We start from the raw sequence: 7,933 nt of genomic DNA, 5'->3' as shown, positions 1-7,933 counted from the left end.
GAACCAGTATGATTTCATAAAAATCAGAACAATTCAGGATTGCATTGGCCATAATTTTGAGTATTTGCATCGGTGTCACCAATCCAAGAGGCCAATTGTAATTCTAAAGCTGGATTTTGAGAAGGCTTTTCATTCCCTGGAGCATGAGGCTATAATTCAAATTTTGAGATATAAAGGTTCTAATGAGAAGTGGATTCTTTGGATGAAGCAGCTATTGTCTACTGGCACCTCATCTGTTTTGCTTAATGGAGTTCCTGGAAGGAAATTCATCCGCAAAAAGGGAGTAAGACAAGGGGATCATGTCTCCCGCCTCCTTTTTGTTATAGCTGCTGACCTTTTGCAATCTGTCATTAATGACATGTTTAGAAGAGGCATCCTTCATCTGTCTATTCCTTATCATGACCAAGATTACCCTATGATTCAGTATGCTGATGACACACTGATCATCTTACCTGCTGATAAGGATCAACTTGCTGCTCTGAAGGACATGCTCAAGGTTTTCTCTTTATCCACTGGTCTTGATGTGAACTAGCACCAATCCTTTATTGTACCAATCAATGTGGACTCTACTTAGATGATTGAATTAGCTGCTGCTTTTGGGTGTCAGATTGGAAAAATGCCTTTTACTTATCTTGGGCTGCCTATGGGAACTACTAGGCAAAAAATGGTTGATTTTATGCCATTGGTGGACTTCATGGAGAGAAGAATGATAGCTAGCTCCTCATTCTTAAACAAAGGAGAAAGATTGCAGTTTTAAACTCTGCCTTGTATTCTATGACCATTTTTTTCCTTTGCAGTCTGGCTGTTCCTCCTGGAATTTTAAAGCAATTGGAAAGAATTCAAAGACAATGCCTTTGGAGGAAACATAGAGATGAGCCTGCACCTTCCCTTGCTACCCAGGATCTTATTTGTAGGCCAAAAAACAAGGGAGGTCTTGGTATTTTTAGCCTTGGTGTTCAGAATGTGGCTCTTCTGCTCAAGCATGCAAATAACTTTCTCAACAAGAAAGATCTTCCCTGGGTGTCTTTAATATGGGATTCTTAATATCATGACAGGGTGCCCCAGGGAACTTCTGATTGTGGCTCTTTCTGGTGGAAAGATATATGTAAGGTTATGCAAAGCTTTAGAGATTGCTCTTGGGTGTAGATAAATGAGGGAGACACTGCTCTCATGTGGTCAGACAACTGGCAGCTTGATCAAGAGATTTCTACTCTTCAATCCAGATTTCCCAGGATCTTTTCATATGCGAAGGACCCTTGGATTACTGTTAGATAGTTTTTTGACTCACAAGATGTGTTCCAGCTCTTCCATCTTCCTTTGTCTGCCCAAGCTTTTGATGAACTGACCGTTCTTCAGTCTATGATGGAAGGCCACACTAGAACACCTTGGTCCAAGGATGTTTGGTTCTGGCAAGGCACTTCCAAGGGGTACAAACCAAAGATGTTTTATTCCCACACTTTTGCATCAGAGTCTTATAACCCCTTTACCTCTTGGATTTGGAAGTCTTCTTGTACAATGAAAATCAAGGTGTTTGCTTGGATGCTCATTATGGATAGATTAAACACAAAGGATATGGTGGAGAGGAGGCAACGACATCTGGATGATGGGGTGAATTGTGTTCTATGCCCTTTGCAGGCTAGAGAAACAAGAGATCACCTGTTTTTCAATTGCAACTTCAGTATCAGAGTGTGGAATTATTTGCAAATTGATTGGTCCTCTGGTGACTCCATGGCTGATTTGGTTATCAATGCTAGAAGAAGTTTTGGGAGGCCCTTCTTCACTGAAGTGGTTTTCATTGCCTGCTGGAATATGTGGATTGTCAGAAATGCTAAAGCTTTTAGACATGAGAGAGCTAGGTTTAATAAGTGGAGATGTGCTTTCATTCATGATATCCGTCTTATGCAATACAGAGTGAAAGCTGTCTACAAGGATGAGCTCCTGAGATGGGTTTCTTTCATGCCCCCTTGAGGCCTTTTTTGTATTCTTCTGTTTCTTTCTTTTTTAGATTAGTTTGATTACCCCTTGTAATCCCCCATTTGTAATTGTTTACTCCTTTTAATAAATCCTTTGATATGCTGTGGGGTTTTTTCCCTACAGTTCCCAGTCAAAAAAATAAAAGCAAAGTCATGACCTCTCCAAGCCCACTTTTATCAAAAATTTCATAAGACTGAACACTCTCCAAATACATGGGATTATTTTTAGCTAAAGTTGACAGTCTTGCAAACCCACTTTTAATATTACCGCATGCATATTCATCATGAAGTTTAAATAAATTTTCAAGATCGTAAGAATCAATATCACCCCAATCATGATCATTGCAATAAGTAGTGGGCATAACAAAGCAAGCATCCCCAATCTTGGGGTTTTGCATATTACTAACACAATTGACATTAATAGAATTTATAATAACATCATTGCAATCATGCTTTTCATTCAAGGAGCTATCATGTATCACTTTATAAATTCCTTCTTTTAACACTTCGTCACAGTTTTTAGATTCATGAATATCAAGCAAAACTTCATAAAGATAATCTAATGAACTCAATTCACTAGCAATGGGTTCATCATAATTGGATCTCTTGAAAAGATTAGCAAGTGGACAAGGATCCATACCAATTGATTTTTAGCAAGCGAAGATGCAAGCAAATAGAAGACACATGGCAACACAAGCAAACATGAGATCTGACGAGAAAACGGTGAACAAAAATGAGGGCGAATAAAAACGACAATTTTTTGTGAAGTGGGGGAGAGGAAAACGAGAGGAAAATGGCAAATAATGTAAATTGCGAGGAGATGATATTTGTGATTAGGAACCTGGTAGATGTTGATGATGTCTCCCCTGCAACAACACCTAAAATTTCTTTCGATGTCGGCTAGGACTACGTCGATATTTCCCCAAAGAGGAAGGGATGATGCAACACAACGACGATAGGTATTTCCCTCCATGATGAGACCAAGGTTATCGAACCACTAGGAGAACCAGGCAATACTACGTAAACAACACCTACACACAAATAACAAATACTCCCAACTCGACGTATTAAAGGGGTTGTCAATCCCTTTCGGGTAATGGCGCCAGAAATTGGCAAACAAACGTGAGAGAGTTGTAAATATTGATAGATCGAACACCAAATAAAATATAGTGCATCAAGGTATTTTTTGGTTTAATAGATCTGAAAATAAAAGGCAAATAAAATAGATCACAAAGGCAAATATATTAAAGAAGAGACCCAAGGGCCGTAGGTTTCACTAGTAGCTTCTCTCGAGAAAAATAACAAACGGTGGGTAAACAAATTACTGTTGGGAAATTGATAGAACTTCAAATAATCATGACGATATCTAGGCAATGATCATTACATAGGCATCACATCCAAGATTAGTAGACCGACTCCTGCCTGCATCTACTACTATTACTCCAAACATCGACCGCTATCCAGCATGCATCTAGTCTATTAAGTTGATGGAGAAACAGAGTAATGCAATAAGAACGATGACATGATGTAGAAAAGATCTATTTAAGTAGAAATAGACCCCATCATTTTATCCTTAGTAGCAACGATACTGTCGATTTTTGGGAACGGGGGTCCCCAGACTTGCCTGCCTGCGGCCCACGGCGTGGCTCTGCTAGTAGGCCTGCATGGCCCATCTTCATCAACAAGGAATCAAGACTCTCGCGAGGGGCCAAGCCTCACAAGGCGGATGACACAAGACTTCCTTAGGAGTAGCCTCACGAGGCTGGCTTGTGAGGGGCGGAGAGTTCAAGGTCGGGAAAACCTCGCGAGGTTCTCGTGAGGTAAGCCATGACGATCGAGACCAGGCGGGCGCCAGCGCGCGCAGCATCCTTGTTTCCTCTTTGGTGCTAAGGGGGCAAGCGCAGGCGCGGAGTACCGAGGCATCAAGCAAAGGTTTCCATATTGGTGCAACGAGACCAAGACGAGAAGTACGGCAAGACGGAGGCCACCATGGAGCCCAGGACGGCGTCACCACTAGAATCTTTGGCAGGCGAAGAGCACCTTTTGTCAGGATAGCTTGTACTATTTGTCCCCCTTCAAACTGGCCATTGTGGGATCCCTTCCCACTCAATATTTGGGAAGAGGACCAGGGCCCCTATAAATAGGACTAGCCACCACCATAGGGGGAATGGAAAAAGATCATCCTCAACCACACAAGTTCACCAAGCACAAGAACGCATCAACCTCTGGAGGTTGCTCTTCCCCTTGTACTGTTCGACCTCAGCCCAAGAGGCAATCCACCACCACCACACTGGAGTAGGGTATTACACCGCAACGGTGGCCCGAACCAGCATAAATCTTGTGTCCTTTGTGTTGCGAGTTCGTGGAGTTAGTTCGTGAGATCTTATCTAAGTTAGGACGTGGATTGATAGGGGGGTATCTTCGCGCGCACCCCAGTGTTTGAACCTTAAGGGTTTTGTCGGAACCAGTGATCCGACATTTGGTGCGCCAGGTAGGGGTGCGCCGAAGCTTCCCTTCAGTCGCTCCGCGTCACGTTGCTTCATCGTCTCCATGGCGGACGCACGTCGCGCCCGTGCCGAGCGCCGGGCTGCCCTCGCCACCGCGTTGCTTAGGCGGCCTCCGTCGGTGGGACACCCCATCGCTCTCTGTCGCCTGCCGCCACCGGCCCGACGGGGAACGAGCAGCAAGCATCCTCGTTGCACCCCTTAGTACGACAGGACGGTCGCACCGCAACTCCATCGCTGACTCCCGCTGGTTCATCGTCTCATGCTCGTCGCGTTCCCACGGACGCACGGACCGCACTCCTCATGGGGCACGAGCTTCTGCGCTACCGCCTAGTCGACGACCTCTACGAGGACTGGCCTGACCGCATCGCCGAGCTTGTGCACGCCGTAGGGGGCTCCCCTGTGCCATCCCACTCTCTGCCTCTCCCTCCACCAGCCACGGGCAACGCAGCTCATGAAGCACCTCCACCACGTCTGCCCCAAGATGGCGCCCTAGCGCCAAGGCACGCGGCTCCACGGCACGACCCACCGCGTCCGGCGCCCGCGCGTGAAGAAAGAAGCTGTCAAGAAGTCCCTCGACCGCAAGCAAACGCTCCGCCACTCCTCGCTCCATCGTGCCAGGATCGTTTGCCGCGGCAAGGCCCTGCGCCACTTGCCGTAGCGGCACGCGGGCGCCAAGACCAAGCTCCACCTCCAAGGCGGGCATCGGTGACCACGGTCGGCTGCCGAGCCTTCACCCCCGAGCTGCGTAGCGTCGCCTGGCCGAGCAAGTTCAAGCCAGATCTGCCTCCTCGCTACGACGGCACCCCCAACCCCGTGGAGTTCCTGCAGCTCTATGATCAGAGCATCGAGGCGGCCAACGGCGATGAGAAAGTCATGGCAAACTGGTTTCCCATGGCTCTCAAGGATGGCCCGCGCTCCTGGCTCCTGAACATGCCTCCAGGCTCGATTTGCTCCTGGGACGAGATGCGCAACCGCTTCATCGCCAACTTCCAGAGCACTCGCGACCACCCCCCGGTCGCGGGTGACCTACGCCGCATCAAGCAACAACCAGGAGAGACCCTGCAGAAGTACATTCAGCGCTTCAACAACGCGCGAATCAAAATCCCCAAGGTGACCGATGAGGCCATCATCTCAGCATTCTCCGACGGCGTTCACGACGTCAAGATGAAGGAGGAGCTCGGCATCCATGAGGAGCTATGCAGGACCCTAGAGCTGTTCAACATCACGACAAAGTGTGCAAGAGCTGAGGAGGGGCGCCTCTCCCTCCTCGAGCTCCATGCTGCGGACCCAGAGGAGAAGAAGACCAAGGCCAAGGACGTGAAGCAGAAAGGAGGAGCCGTGCTTGCGGTGAAGGAAGACGCCAAGCGCGGTAGAGACCAGCCCGAGTCGTCCAAGGGCAGCCGACCGTTTTGCGCCTTCCATAACCTGCATACCCACAACACCAGCGACTGTCAAGAGCTCAGAGCCATTCGAGAAGGATGCTTCGGTCGACGCCCCGAGTGCAGCGACCGAGGCTACGGCCGAGGAGGAGGACGTGGTGGTGGATGCTGGGACGACCGTGGCCCGCGCCAGGATTGGCACGACCGGCCTCGTGAGGACCGCTGGCAGGATCAGCCTCGCGAGGGCGCCTGGAGGGACCAGCCTCGTGAGGCTCGTCCTCACGGAAACACTAGCCTCCCTCCATTACCGCCACCACCCAGAAGGAATGACGCCCACCATCAAGGTGAGGGGGCTGGGGGCTTCCAAGAGCCATGCGCTGCCGCCTGTATCTTGGGCGGAGCACAAGCCCCAGCCTCGTAGCATATCTTCAAACAATTTTCCCATGAAGTGAATGCAGTTCTCCCCAAGTTCAAGGCCACATGCCCGCTCAGATGGTCCATGTGCCCCATCATGTTCAGTTTGATAGATCAGCTCAAGAGCGCAGCTACTGCAGGCGTCCTCCCAATGCTCTGTTCACCAGTCATCAGCAACATGCAAGTTACCAAGACCCTCATCGACGGCAGTGCAGGGCTCAATGTCCTGTCCGTCGACATGTTCGACAACCTCCAAGTGCCATATGACCAGCTTCAGCCTACCAAGCCTTTCTCAGGAGTGACCGACGGCTCTACAACCCCGATTGGGCAGGTCCGCCTCCCTGTTACCTTCGGAGAATGCAACAACTACCGCACTGAACTCATCGACTTCGACGTCGCCTACATCCACCTGCCATACAACGCCATCCTCGGGTATCCAGCCCTGGCCAAGTTCATGGTGGTGACCCATCACGGCTACAATGTCCTCAAGATGCCGGGAAGCGGCGGAATCATCACGGTCCCGTGCGAAGAGAGAGACGCGGTGTGTTCCCTCGAGCGTGCCTTCCAAGCTGCAGCAATCGACGACCCCGATAGTTAGGGTGAGCGCCCTCCTGAGGCGACCCCCAAGAAGAAGAAGCTGATGCATCACGCATGGCCTCAGGCAAGCGGCACCTTGTCAGGATCGTCGCCCGTGCCTGGGGCGCCTCCCTCCACCGCATAGGAAAGTGCGCCTAGCTCCCCTCTCGGGCAGGGCTCGGGGGATCTCTTCTGGAGGGCGTCAGACTTTGCCAGCATCACGAGGGAGGCGCTTGGGCACCACTTGGAGGCGTGCTTCACGGCACATTTCCCTCAAGAGAGCACAAAGCAAGGAGTGCCCACCGCTCAGGAGTTCATCACCAAGACCGCTCAGGAACTGCAAGACGTGAGGGCCATGCGTGGTGGCCGCAGCTCACCAGGCGCAGCTCCCCATCCAGGCGTGGATGCCGGGCTGCGTGTTTGCATCGACGTCCCAGGGCTCAATCGGGCCGCCTCTCAGGAGCTTCTCTGGACTTCGTGCGTGGGACGCTGCGAGGGCCCATCTCATAGCTACGTTTGCATGCCCTTTGGCCTACCCAACGTGCCGGCCGCCTATCTGCGCTACCTACGGAGTATCCTGGCGGCACAGGAGGCCAGGCACCATGCGGTGCTGACAGAGATGAAGACGGTCATCAAGGAACCCCCTGGACCCCCAGAGCCTCCCGAGGCTCAGGGCCCCGGTGGCTCATGAGGGGCAGCCCTCTCGCTGCACACCTTCAGCTACCCCAACTCTCCTTCATCAACAGGACCAGGTGACATTTTCCAAAGTTCATTCAGCTGGGAGCGCCCCCAGGGCTGCATCATTCCCAGGCCGCGTGGGTCCGTCCCTGTGGCATGTATCTTTCCTTTTATGTCTTTAGCTTACCCTGTTGGGGGCGCCCCTCGGGCTGCATCATCCCCAAGCCACTCGGGCCGAACCCGGTGGCATGCATCTTCCTTGCATTTACCTGAGCTAGGTTGCTTCACATGCTTAATCTATCTATGACTATCACCTGCTTGATTGTCACCCACCATGGGAGACGCACGCCGACCGTCTTCAGGACCCTTTGTGTTGTCTAACCATTTCGCAGGACCAAGACAGCGA

Source organism: Triticum dicoccoides, chromosome 2A, assembly GCF_002162155.2.
Source record: "Triticum dicoccoides isolate Atlit2015 ecotype Zavitan chromosome 2A, WEW_v2.0, whole genome shotgun sequence".
Classification (NCBI taxonomy): Eukaryota; Viridiplantae; Streptophyta; class Magnoliopsida; order Poales; family Poaceae; genus Triticum; species Triticum dicoccoides.
Note: the sequence above shows the minus strand (reverse complement) of the source record.